A 14,304-nucleotide genomic window follows, 5' to 3' on the forward strand; every position below is an offset into this window, starting at 1 on the left:
GGATACTGCAGTCACAGCTGTGTATCACACAGTGTATATGTAACAGATGTTATACCTAGCACAGGATACCCTGCTATTTACTAACTAACAGCCCCGGTGCACAGGATACTGCAGTCACAGCTGTGTATCACACAGTGTATATGTAACAGATGTTATACCTAGCACAGGATACTGCAGTCACAGCTGTGTATCACACAGTGTATATGTAACAGATGTTATACCTAGCACAGGATACCCTGCTATTTACTAACTAACAGCCCTGGTGCACAGGATACTGCAGTCACAGCTGTGTATCATACAGTGTATATGTAACAGATGTTATACCTAGCACAGGATACCCTGCTATTTACTAACAGCCCCGGTGCACAGGATACTGCAGTCACAGCTGTGTATCACACAGTGTATATGTAACAGATGTTATACCTAGCACAGGATACCCTGCTATTTACTAACTAACAGCCCCGGTGCACAGGATACTGCAGTCACAGCTGTGTATCATACAGTGTATATGTAAGAGATGTTATACCTAGCACAGGATACTGCAGTCACAGCTGTGTATCATACAGTGTATATGTAACAGATGTTATACCTAGCACAGGATACTGCAGTCACAGCTGTGTATCACACAGTGTATATGTAACAGATGTTATACCTAGCACAGGATACCCTGCTATTTACTAACTAACAGCCCCGGGGCACAGGATACTGCAGTCACAGCTGTGTATCACACAGTGTATATGTAACAGATGTTATACCTAGCACAGGATACCCTGCTATTTACTAACTAACAGCCCTGGTGCACAGGATACTGCAGTCACAGCTGTGTATCACACAGTGTATATGTAACAGATGTTATACCTAGCACAGGATACCCTGCTATTTACTAACTAACAGCCCTGGTGCACAGGATACTGCAGTCACAGCTGTGTATCACACAGTGTATATGTAACAGATGTTATACCTAGCACAGGATACTGCAGTCACAGCTGTGTATCACACAGTGTATATGTAACAGATGTTATACCTAGCACAGGATACCCTGCTATTTACTAACTAACAGCCCCGGGGCACAGGATACTGCAGTCACAGCTGTGTATCATACAGTGTATATGTAACAGATGTTATACCTAGCACAGGATACCCTGCTATTTACTAACAGCCCTGGTGCACAGGATACTGCAGTCACAGCTGTGTATCACACAGTGTATATGTAACAGATGTTATACCTAGCACAGGATACCCTGCTATTTACTAACTAACAGCCCCGGTGCACAGGATACTGCAGTCACAGCTGTGTATCATACAGTGTATATGTAACAGATGTTATACCTAGCACAGGATACTGCAGTCACAGCTGTGTATCATACAGTGTATATGTAACAGATGTTATACCTAGCACAGGATACTGCAGTCACAGCTGTGTATCACACAGTGTATATGGTAACAGATGTTATACCTAGCACAGGATACTGCAGTCACAGCTGTGTATCATACAGTGTATATGTAACAGATGTTATACCTAGCACAGGATACCCTGCTATTTACTAACTAACAGCCCCGGTACACAGGATACTGCAGTCACAGCTGTGGTATCATACAGTGTATATGTAACAGATGTTATACCTAGCACAGGATACCCTGCTATTTACTAACAGCCCTGGTGCAACAGGATACTGCAGTCACAGCTGTGTATCACACAGTGTATATGTAACAGATGTTATACCTAGCACAGAGATACTGCAGTCACAGCTGTGTATCACACAGTGTATATGTAACAGATGTATATACCTAGCACAGGATACCCTGCTATTTACTAACAGCCCCCGGTGCACAGGGATACTGCAGTCACAGCTGTGTATCATACAGTGTATATGTAACAGATGTTATACCTAGCACAGGATACCCTGCTATTTACTAACCGCCCCGGTGCACAGGATACTCCAGTCACAGCTGTGTATCATACAGTGTATATGTAACAGATGTTATACCTAGCACAGGATACTGCAGTCACAGATGTATATCACACAGTGTATATGTAACAGAATGTTATTACCTAGCACAGGATACCCTGCTATTTACTAACCGCCCCGGTGCACAGGATACTCCAGTCACAGCTGTGTATCATACAGTGTATATGTAACAGATGTTATACCTAGCACAGGATACCCTGCTATTTACTAACCGCCCCGGTGCACAGGATACTCCAGTCACAGCTGTGTATCATACAGTGTATATGTAACAGATGTTATACCTAGCACAGGATACCCTGCTATTTACTAACCGCCCCGGTGCACAGGATACTGCAGTCACAGCTGTGTATCACACAGTGTATATGTAACAGATGTTATACCTAGCACAGGATACTGCAGTCACAGCTGTGTATCACACAGTGTATATGTAACAGATGTTATACCTAGCACAGGATACTGCAGTCACAGCTGTGTATCATACAGTGTATATGTAACAGATGTATATACCTAGCACAGGATACCCTGCTATTTACTAACTAACAGCCCCGGTGCACAGGATACTGCAGTCACAGCTGTGTATCACACAGTGTATATGTAACAGATGTTATACCTAGCACAGGATACCCTGCTATTTACTAACTAACCAGCCCCGGTGCACAGTATACTGCAGTCACAGCTGTGTATCATACAGTGTATATGTAACAGATGTTATACCTAGCACAGGATACTGCAGTCACAGCTGTGTATCACACAGTGTATATGTAACAGATGTTATTACCTAGCACAGGATACTGCAGTCACAGCTGTGTATCACACAGTGTATATGTAACAGATGTTATACCTTGCACAGGATACTGCAGTCACAGCTGTGTATCATACAGTGTATATGTAACAGATGTTATACCTAGCACAGGATACTGCAGTCACAGCTGTGTATCATACAGTGTATATGTAACAGATGTTTATACCTAGCACAGGATACCCTGCTATTTACTGACAGCCCTGGTGCACAGGATACTGCAGTCACAGCTGTGTATCACACAGTGTATATGTAACAGATGTTATACCTAGCACAGGATACTGCAGTCACAGCTGTGTATCATACAGTGTATATGTAACAGATGTTATACCTAGCACAGGATACCCTGCTATTTACTAACTAACAGCCCCGGTGCACAGGATACTGCAGTCACAGCTGTGTATCATACAGTGTATATGTAACAGATGTTATACCTAGCACAGGATACCCTGCTATTTACTGACAGCCCTGGTGCACAGGATACTGCAGTCACAGCTGTGTATCATACAGTGTATATGTAACAGATGTTATACCTAGCACAGGATACTGCAGTCACAGCTGTGTATCACACAGTGTATATGTAACAGATGTTATACCTAGCACAGGATACCCTGCTATTTACTAACAGCCCTGGTGCACAGGATACTGCAGTCACAGCTGTGTATCATTACAGTGTATATGTAACAGATGTTATACCTAGCACAGGATACCCTGCTATTTACTAACTAACAGCCCTGGTGCACAGGATACTGCAGTCACAGCTGTGTATCATACAGTGTATATGTAACAGATGTTATACCTAGCACAGGATACTGCAGTCACAGCTGTGTATCACACAGTGTATATGTAACAGATGTTATACCTAGCACAGGATACCCTGCTATTTACTAACAGCCCCGGTGCACAGTATACTGCAGGTCACAGCTGTGTATCACACAGTGTATATGTAACAGATGTTATACCTAGCACAGGATACTGCAGTCACCGCTGTGTATCATACAGTGTATATGTAACAGATGTTATACCTAGCACAGGATACTGCAGGTCACAGCTGTGTATCATACAGTGTATATGTAACAGATGTTAATACCTAGGCACAGGATACTGCAGTCACAGCTGTGTATCATACAGTGTATATGTAACAGATGTTATACCTAGCACAGGATACCCTGCTATTTACTAACTAACAGCCCCGGTGCACAGGTTACTGCAGGTCACAGCTGTGTATCACACAGTGTATATGTAACAGATGTTATACCTAGCACAGGATACCCTGCTATTTACTAACAGCCCGGTGCACAGGATACTGCAGTCACAGCTGTGTATCACACAGTGTATATGTAACAGATGTTATACCTAGCACAGGATACTGCAGTCACAGCTGTGTATCACACAGTGTATATGTAACAGATGTTATACCTAGCACAGGATACCCTGCTATTTACTAACTAACAGCCCCGGTGCACAGGATACTGCAGTCACAGCTGTGTATCATACAGTGTATATGTAACAGATGTTATACCTAGCACAGGATACCCTGCTATTTACTAACTAACCGCCCTGGTGCACAGGATACTGCAGTCACAGCTGTGTATCACACAGTGTATATGTAACAGATGTTATACCTAGCACAGGATACCCTGCTATTTACTAACAGCCCTGGTGCACAGGATACTGCAGTCACAGCTGTGTATCATACAGTGTATATGTAACAGATGTTATACCTAGCACAGGATACTGCAGTCACAGCTGTGTATCATACAGTGTATATGTAACAGATGTTATACCTAGCACAGGATACCCTGCTATTTACTAACAGCCCCGGTGCAAGGATACCTGCAGTCACAGCTGTGTATCACATAGTGTATATGTAACAGATGTTATACCTAGCACAGGATACCCTGCTATTTACTAACAGCCCGGTGCACAGGATACTGCAGTCACAGCTGTGTATCATACAGTGTATATGTAACAGATGTTATACCTAGCACAGGATACCCTGCTATTTACTAACTAACAGCCCCGGTGCACAGGATACTGCAGTCACAGCTGTGTATCATACAGTGTATATGTAACAGATGTTATACCTAGCACAGGATACCCTGCTATTTACTAACTAACAGCCCCGGTGCACAGGATACTGCAGTCACAGCTGTGTATCATACAGTGTATATGTAACAGATGTTATACCTAGCACAGGATACTGCAGTCACAGCTGTGTATCATACAGTGTATATGTAACAGATGTTATACCTAGCACAGGATACTGCAGTCACAGCTGTGTATCATACAGTGTATATGTAACAGATGTTATACCTAGCACAGGATACCCTGCTATTTACTAACAGCCCTGGTGCACAGGATACTGCAGTCACAGCTGTGTATCATACAGTGTATATGTAACAGATGTTATACCTAGCACAGGATACTGCAGTCACAGCTGTGTATCATACAGTGTATATGTAACAGATGTTATACCTAGCACAGGATACTGCAGTCACAGCTGTGTATCACACAGTGTATATGTAACAGATGTTATACCTAGCACAGGATACCCTGCTATTTACTAACTAACAGCCCTGGTGCACAGGATACTGCAGTCACAGCTGTGTATCACACAGTGTATATGTAACAGATGTTATACCTAGCACAGGATACTGCAGTCACAGCTGTGTATCATACAGTGTATATGTAACAGATGTTATACCTAGCACAGGATACCCTGCTATTTACTAACAGCCCAGGTGCACAGTATACTGCAGTCACAGCTGTGTATCACACAGTGTATATGTAACAGATGTTATACCTAGCACAGGATACCCTGCTATTACTAACTAACAGCCCTGGTGCACAGGATACTGCAGTCACAGCTGTGTATCATACAGTGTATATGTAACAGATGTTATACCTAGCACAGGATACTGCAGTCACAGCTGTGTATCATACAGTGTATATGTAACAGATGTTATACCTAGCACAGGATTCCATGCTATTTACTAACAGCCCCGGTGCACAGGATACTGCAGTCACAGCTGTGTATCATACAGTGTATATGTAACAGATGTTATACCTAGCACAGGATACCCTGCTATTTACTAACTAACAGCCCCGGTGCACAGGATACTGCAGTCACAGCTGTGTATCACACAGTGTATATGTAACAGATGTTATACCTAGCAACAGGATACTGCAGTCACAGCTGTGTATCATACAGGTGTATATGTAACAGATGTTATACCTAGCACAGGATACTGCAGTCACAGCTGTGTATCACACAGTGTATATGTAACAGATGTTATACCTAGCACAGGATACTGCAGTCACAGCTGTGTATCACACAGTGTATATGTAACAGATGTTATACCTAGCACAGGATACCCTGCTATTTACTAACTAACAGCCCCGGTGCACAGGATACTGCAGTCACAGCTGTGTATCATACAGTGTATATGTAACAGATGTTATACCTAGCACAGGATACCCTGCTATTTACTAACAGCCCCGGTGCACAGGATACTGCAGTCACAGCTGTGTATCATACAGTGTATATGTAACAGATGTTATACCTAGCACAGGATACCCTGCTATTTACTAACTAACAGCCCCGGTGCACAGGATACTGCAGTCACAGCTGTGTATCATACAGTGTATATGTAACAGATGTTATACCTAGCACAGGATACCCTGCTATTTACTAACAGCCCCGGTGCACAGGATACTGCAGTCACAGCTGTGTATCATACAGTGTATATGTAACAGATGTTATACCTAGCACAGGATACTGCAGTCACAGCTGTGTATCATACAGTGTATATGTAACAGATGTTATACCTAGCACCGGATACTGCAGACACAGCTGTGTATCATACAGTGTATATGTAACAGATGTTATACCTAGCACAGTATCCTACATGTCACAGCTGTGTATCACACAGTGTATATGTAACAGTTGCTTTATACCTAGCACAGGATACTGCAGTCACAGCTGTGTATCATACAGTGTATATGTAACAGATGTTATACCTAGCACAGGATACCCTGCTATTTACTAACTAACAGCCTGGTGCACAGGATACTGCAGTCACAGCTGTGTATCACACAGTGTATATGTAACAGATGTTATACCTAGCACAGGATTACCCTGCTATTTACTAACAGCCCTGGTGCACAGGATACTGCAGTCACAGCTGTGTATCACACAGTGTATATGTAACAGATGTTATACCCTAGCCACAGGATACTGCAGTCACAGCTGTGTAATCATACAGTGTATATGTAACTGATGTTTATACCTAGCACAGGATACTGCAGTCACAGCTGTGTATCATACAGTGTATATGTAACAGATGTTATACCTAGCACAGGATACCCTGCTATTTACTAACAGCCCCGGTGCACAGGATACTGCAGTCACAGCTGTGTATCATACAGTGTATATGTAACAGATGTTATACCTAGCACAGGATACTGCAGTCACAGCTGTGTATCATACAGTGTATATGTAACAGATGTTATACCTAGCACAGGATACCCTGCTATTTACTAACCTCCCCGGTGCACAGGATACTGCAGTCACAGCTGTGTATCATACAGTGTATATGTAACAGATGTTATACCTAGCACAGGATACCCTGCTATTTACTGACAGCCCTGGTGCACAGGATACTGCAGTCACAGCTGTGTATCATACAGTGTATATGTAACAGATGTTATACCTAGCACAGGATACCCTGCTATTTACTAACAGCCCCGGTGCACAGGATACTGCAGTCACAGCTGTGTATCATACAGTGTATATGTAACAGATGTTATACCTAGCACAGGATACCCTGCTATTTACTAACAGCCCCGGTGCACAGGATACTGCAGTCACAGCTGTGTATCACACAGTGTATATGTAACAGATGTTATACCTAGCACAGGATACCCTGCTATTTACTAACAGCCCCGGTGCACAGGATACTGCAGTCAGAGCTGTGTATCACACAGTGTATATGTAACAGATGTTATACCCTAGCACAGGATACCCTGCTATTTACTAACTAACAGCCCCGGTGCACAGGATACTGCAGTCAGAGCTGTGTATCACACAGTGTATATGTAACAGATGTTATACCTAGCACAGGATACTGCAGTCACAGCTGTGTATCACACAGTGTATATGTAACAGATGTTATACCTAGCACAGGATACCCTGCTATTTACTAACAGCCCCGGTGCACAGGATACTGCAGTCACAGCTGTGTATCATACAGTGTATATGTAACAGATGTTATACCTAGCACAGGATACCCCTGCTATTTACTAACAGCCCCGGTGCACAGGATACTGCCAGTCACAGCTGTGTATCATACAGTGTATATGTAACAGATGTTATACCTAGCACAGGATACTGCAGTCACAGCTGTGTATCATACAGTGTATATGTAACAGATGTTATAACCTAGCACAGGATACTGCAGTCACAGCTGTGTATCACACAGTGTATATGTAACAGATGTTATACCTAGCACAGGATACCCTGCTATTTACTAACTAACAGCCCCGGTACACAGGATACTGCAGTCACAAGATGTGTATCATACAGTGTATATGTAACAGATGTTATACCTAGCACAGGATACCCTGCTATTTACTAACTAACAGCCCCGGTACACAGGATACTGCAGTCACAGCTGTGTATCATACAGTGTATATGTAACAGATGTTATACCTAGCACAGGATACTGCAGTCACAGCTGTGTATCATACAGTGTATATGTAACAGTTGTTATACCTAGCACAGGATACCCTGCTATTTACTAACAGCCCCGGTGCACAGTATACTGCAGTCACAGCTGTGTATCACACAGTGTATATGTAACAGATGTTATACCTAGCACAGGATACTGCAGTCACAGCTGTATATCACACAGTGTATATGTAACAGATGTTATACCTAGCACAGGATACCCTGCTATTTACTAACTAACAGCCCCGGTGCACAGGATACTGCAGTCACAGCTGTGTATCACACAGTGTATATGTAACAGATGTTATACCTAGCACAGGATACCCTGCTATTTACTAACAGCCCCGGTGCACAGGATACTGCAGTCACAGCTGTGTATCATACAGTGTATATGTAACAGATGTTATACCTAGCACAGGATACTGCAGTCACAGCTGTGTATCATACAGTGTATATGTAACAGATGTTATACCTAGCACAGGATACCCTGCTATTTACTAACAGCCCTGGTGCACAGGATACTGCAGTCACAGCTGTGTATCATACAGTGTATATGTAACAGATGTTATACCTAGCACAGGATACTGCAGTCACAGCTGTGTATCATACAGTGTATATGTAACAGATGTTATACCTAGCACAGGATACTGCAGTCACAGCTGTGTATCATACAGTGTATATGTAACAGATGTTATACCTAGCACAGGATACTGCAGTCACAGCTGTGTATCATACAGTGTATATGTAACAGATGTTATACCTAGCACAGGATACTGCAGTCACAGCTGTATATCATACAGTGTATATGTAACAGATGTTATACCTAGCACAGGATACTGCAGTCACAGCTGTGTATCATACAGTGTATATGTAACAGATGTTATACCTAGCACAGGATACCCTGCTATTTACTAACAGCCCTGGTGCACAGGATACTGCAGTCACAGCTGTGTATCATACAGTGTATATGTAACAGATGTTATACCTAGCACAGGATACCCCTGCTATTTACTAACTAACAGCCCCGGTGCACAGGATACTGCAGTCACAGCTGTGTATCATACAGTGTATATGTAACAGATGTTATACCTAGCACAGGATACCCTGCTATTTACTAACTAACAGCCCTGGTGCACAGGATACTGCAGTCACAGCTGTGTATCATACAGTGTATATGTAACAGATGTTATACCTAGCACAGGATACTGCAGTCACAGCTGTGTATCACACAGTGTATATGTAACAGATGTTATACCTAGCACAGGATACCCTGCTATTTACTAACTAACAGCCCTGGTGCACAGGATACTGCAGTCACAGCTGTGTATCACACAGTGTATATGTAACAGATGTTATACCTAGCACAGGATACTGCAGTCACAGCTGTGTATCACACAGTGTATATGTAACAGATGTTATACCTAGCACAGGATACCCTGCTATTTACTAACTAACAGCCCCGGTGCACAGGATACTGCAGTCACAGCTGTGTATCACACAGTGTATATGTAACAGATGTTATACCTAGCACAGGATACTGCAGTCACAGCTGTGTATCATACAGTGTATATGTAACAGATGTTATACCTAGCACAGGATACCCTGCTATTTACTAACAGCCCCCGGTGCACAGGATACTGCAGTCACAGCTGTGTATCATACAGTGTATATGTAACAGATGTTATACCTAGCACAGGATACCCCTGCTATTTACTAACTAACAGCCCCGGTGCACAGGATACTGCAGTCACAGCTGTGTATCACACAGTGTATATGTAACAGATGTTATACCTAGCACAGGATACTGCAGTCACAGCTGTGTATCATACAGTGTATATGTAACAGATGTTATACCTAGCACAGGATACCCTGCTATTTACTAACAGCCCCGGTGCACAGTATACTGCAGTCACAGCTGTGTATCACACAGTGTATATGTAACAGATGTTATACCTAGCACAGGATACTGCAGTCACAGCTGTGTATCACACAGTGTATATGTAACCAGATGTTATACCTAGCACAGGATACTGCAGTCACAGCTGTGTATCACACAGTGTATATGTAACAGATGTTATACCTAGCACAGGATACCCTGCTATTTACTAACTAACAGCCCCGGTGCACAGGATACTGCAGTCACAGCTGTGTATCATACAGTGTATATGTAACAGATGTTATACCTAGCACAGGATACCCTGCTATTTACTAACAGCCCCGGTGCACAGGATACTGCAGTCACAGCTGTGTATCATACAGTGTATATGTAACAGATGTTATACCTAGCACAGGATACCCTGCTATTTACTAACTAACAGCCCCGGTGCACAGGATACTGCAGTCACAGCTGTGTATCATACAGTGTATATGTAACAGATGTTATACCTAGCACAGGATACCCTGCTATTTACTAACAGCCCCGGTGCACAGGATACTGCAGTCACAGCTGTGTATCATACAGTGTATATGTAACAGATGTTATACCTAGCACAGGATACTGCAGTCACAGCTGTGTATCATACAGTGTATATGTAACAGATGTTATACCTAGCACAGGATACTGCAGTCACAGCTGTGTATCATACAGTGTATATGTAACAGATGTTATACCTAGCACAGTATACTGCAGTCACAGCTGTGTATCACACAGTGTATATGTAACAGATGTTATACCTAGCACAGGATACTGCAGTCACAGCTGTGTATCATACAGTGTATATGTAACAGATGTTATACCTAGCACAGGATACCCTGCTATTTACTAACTAACAGCCCTGGTGCACAGGATACTGCAGTCACAGCTGTGTATCACACAGTGTATATGTAACAGATGTTATACCTAGCACAGGATACTGCAGTCACAGCTGTGTATCACACAGTGTATATGTAACAGATGTTATACCTAGCACAGGATACTGCAGTCACAGCTGTGTATCATACAGTGTATATGTAACAGATGTTATACCTAGCACAGGATACTGCAGTCACAGCTGTGTATCATACAGTGTATATGTAACAGATGTTATACCTAGCACAGGATACCCTGCTATTTACTAACAGCCCCGGTGCACAGGATACTGCAGTCACAGCTGTGTATCATACAGTGTATATGTAACAGATGTTATACCTAGCACAGGATACTGCAGTCACAGCTGTGTATCACACAGTGTATATGTAACAGATGTTATACCTAGCACAGGATACCCTGCTATTTACTAACCTCCCCGGTGCACAGGATACTGCAGTCACAGCTGTGTATCATACAGTGTATATGTAACAGATGTTATACCTAGCACAGGATACCCTGCTATTTACTGACAGCCCTGGTGCACAGGATACTGCAGTCACAGCTGTGTATCATACAGTGTATATGTAACAGATGTTATACCTAGCACAGGATACCCTGCTATTTACTAACAGCCCCGGTGCACAGGATACTGCAGTCACAGCTGTGTATCATACAGTGTATATGTAACAGATGTTATACCTAGCACAGGATACCCTGCTATTTACTAACTAACAGCCCCGGTGCACAGGATACTGCAGTCACAGCTGTGTATCACACAGTGTATATGTAACAGATGTTATACCTAGCACAGGATACCCTGCTATTTACTAACAGCCCCGGTGCAACAGGATACTGCAGTCACAGCTGTGTATCCTACAGTGTATATGTAACAGATGTTATAACTAGCACTAGGATACCCTGCTATTTACTAACAGCCCCGGTGCACAGGATACTGCAGTCACAGCTGTGTATCATACAGTGTATATGTAACAGATGTTATACCTAGCACAGGATACTGCATTCGGATCAGCTAGATAGGTGTATCATACCAGTGTATAATGTAACAGATGTTTATACCTAGCACAGGATACTGCAGTCACAGCTGTGTATCACACAGGTGTATAATGTAACCAGATGTTATACTAGCACAGGAATACCCTGCTATTTACTAACTAACAAGCCCCGGGTACTCAGGACTACTGCAGTGCAACAGCTGAGTATCATAACAGTGTATATGTAATCAGATGTTATACCTAGCACAGGATACCCTGCTATTTACTAACTAACAGCCCCGGTACACGAGGATACTGCCTGTCACAGCAGTGTATCATACAGTTGTTATATGTAACAGATGTTATACCTAGCACAGGATACTGCAGTCACAGCTGTGTATCATACAGTGTATATGTAACAGATGTTATACCTAGCACAGGATACCCTGCTATTTACTAACAGCCCGGTGCACAGTATACTGCAGTCACAGCTGTGTATCACACAGTGTATATGTAACAGATGTTATAACCTAGCACAGGATACTGCAGTCACAGCTGTATATCACACAGTGTATATGTAACAGATGTTATACCTAGCACAGGATACCCTGCTATTTACTAACTAACAGCCCCGGTGCACAGGATACTGCAGTCACAGCTGTGTATCACACAGTGTATATGTAACAGATGTTATACCTAGCACAGGATACCCTGCTATTTACTAACAGCCCCGGTGCACAGGATACTGCAGTCACAGCTGTGTATCATACAGTGTATATGTAACAGATGTTATACCTAGCACAGGATACTGCAGTCACAGCTGTATATCACACAGTGTATATGTAACAGATGTTATACCTAGCACAGGATACCCTGCTATTTACTAACAGCCCTGGTGCACAGGATACTGCAGTCACAGCTGTATATCACACAGTGTATATATAACAGATGTTATACCTAGCACAGGATACCCTGCTATTTACTAACTAACAGCCCTGGTGCACAGGATACTGCAGTCACAGCTGTGTATCACACAGTGTATATGTAACAGATGTTATACCTAGCACAGGATACCCTGCTATTTACTAACAGCCCCGGTGCACAGGATACTGCAGTCACAGCTGTGTATCACACAGTGTATATGTAACAGATGTTATACCTAGCACAGGATACCCTGCTATTTACTAACAGCCCCGGTGCACAGGATACTGCAGTCACAGCTGTGTATCACACAGTGTATATGTAACAGATGTTATACCTAGCACAGGATACCCTGCTATTTACTAACTAACAGCCCCGGTGCACAGGATACTGCAGTCACAGCTGTGTATCATACAGTGTATATGTAACAGATGTTATACCTAGCACAGGATACTGCAGTCACAGCTGTGTATCACATAGTGTATATGTAACAGATGTTATACCTAGCACAGGATACCCTGCTATTTACTAACAGCCCTGGTGCACAGGATACTGCAGTCACAGCTGTGTATCACACAGTGTATATGTAACAGATGTTATACCTAGCACAGGATACCCTGCTATTTACTGACAGCCCTGGTGCACAGGATACTGCAGTCACAGCTGTGTATCACACAGTGTATATGTAACAGATGTTATACCTAGCACAGGATACTGCAGTCACAGCTGTGTATCATACAGTGTATATGTAACAGATGTTATACCTAGCACAGGATACCCTGCTATTTACTGACAGCCCTGGTGCACAGGATACTGCAGTCACAGCTGTGTATCATACAGTGTATATGTAACAGATGTTATACCTAGCACAGGATACCCTGCTATTTACTAACTAACAGCCCTGGTGCACAGGATACTGCAGTCACAGCTGTGTATCACACAGTGTATATGTAACAGATGTTATACCTAGCACAGGATACCCTGCTATTTACTAACAGCCCCGGTGCACAGTATACTGCAGTCACAGCTGTGTATCATACAGTGTATATGTAACAGATGTTATACCTAGCACAGGATACTGCAGTCACAGCTGTGTATCACAC

At 42.9% G+C, this 14,304-nt stretch overlaps 1 protein-coding gene across 1 annotated transcript in view; it reads right to left on the minus strand.

Moving 5' to 3' along the window:
- The window catches only part of TAF1C (TATA-box binding protein associated factor, RNA polymerase I subunit C), a 385,888-nt gene that overhangs the window by 347,654 nt on the left and 23,930 nt on the right, over positions 1-14,304 (minus strand). The gene's annotated exons all lie outside the window — the stretch shown is intronic.

The sequence above is a fragment of the Bombina bombina genome, chromosome 2 (genome assembly GCF_027579735.1).
Source record: "Bombina bombina isolate aBomBom1 chromosome 2, aBomBom1.pri, whole genome shotgun sequence".
NCBI lineage: Eukaryota > Metazoa > Chordata > Amphibia > Anura > Bombinatoridae > Bombina > Bombina bombina.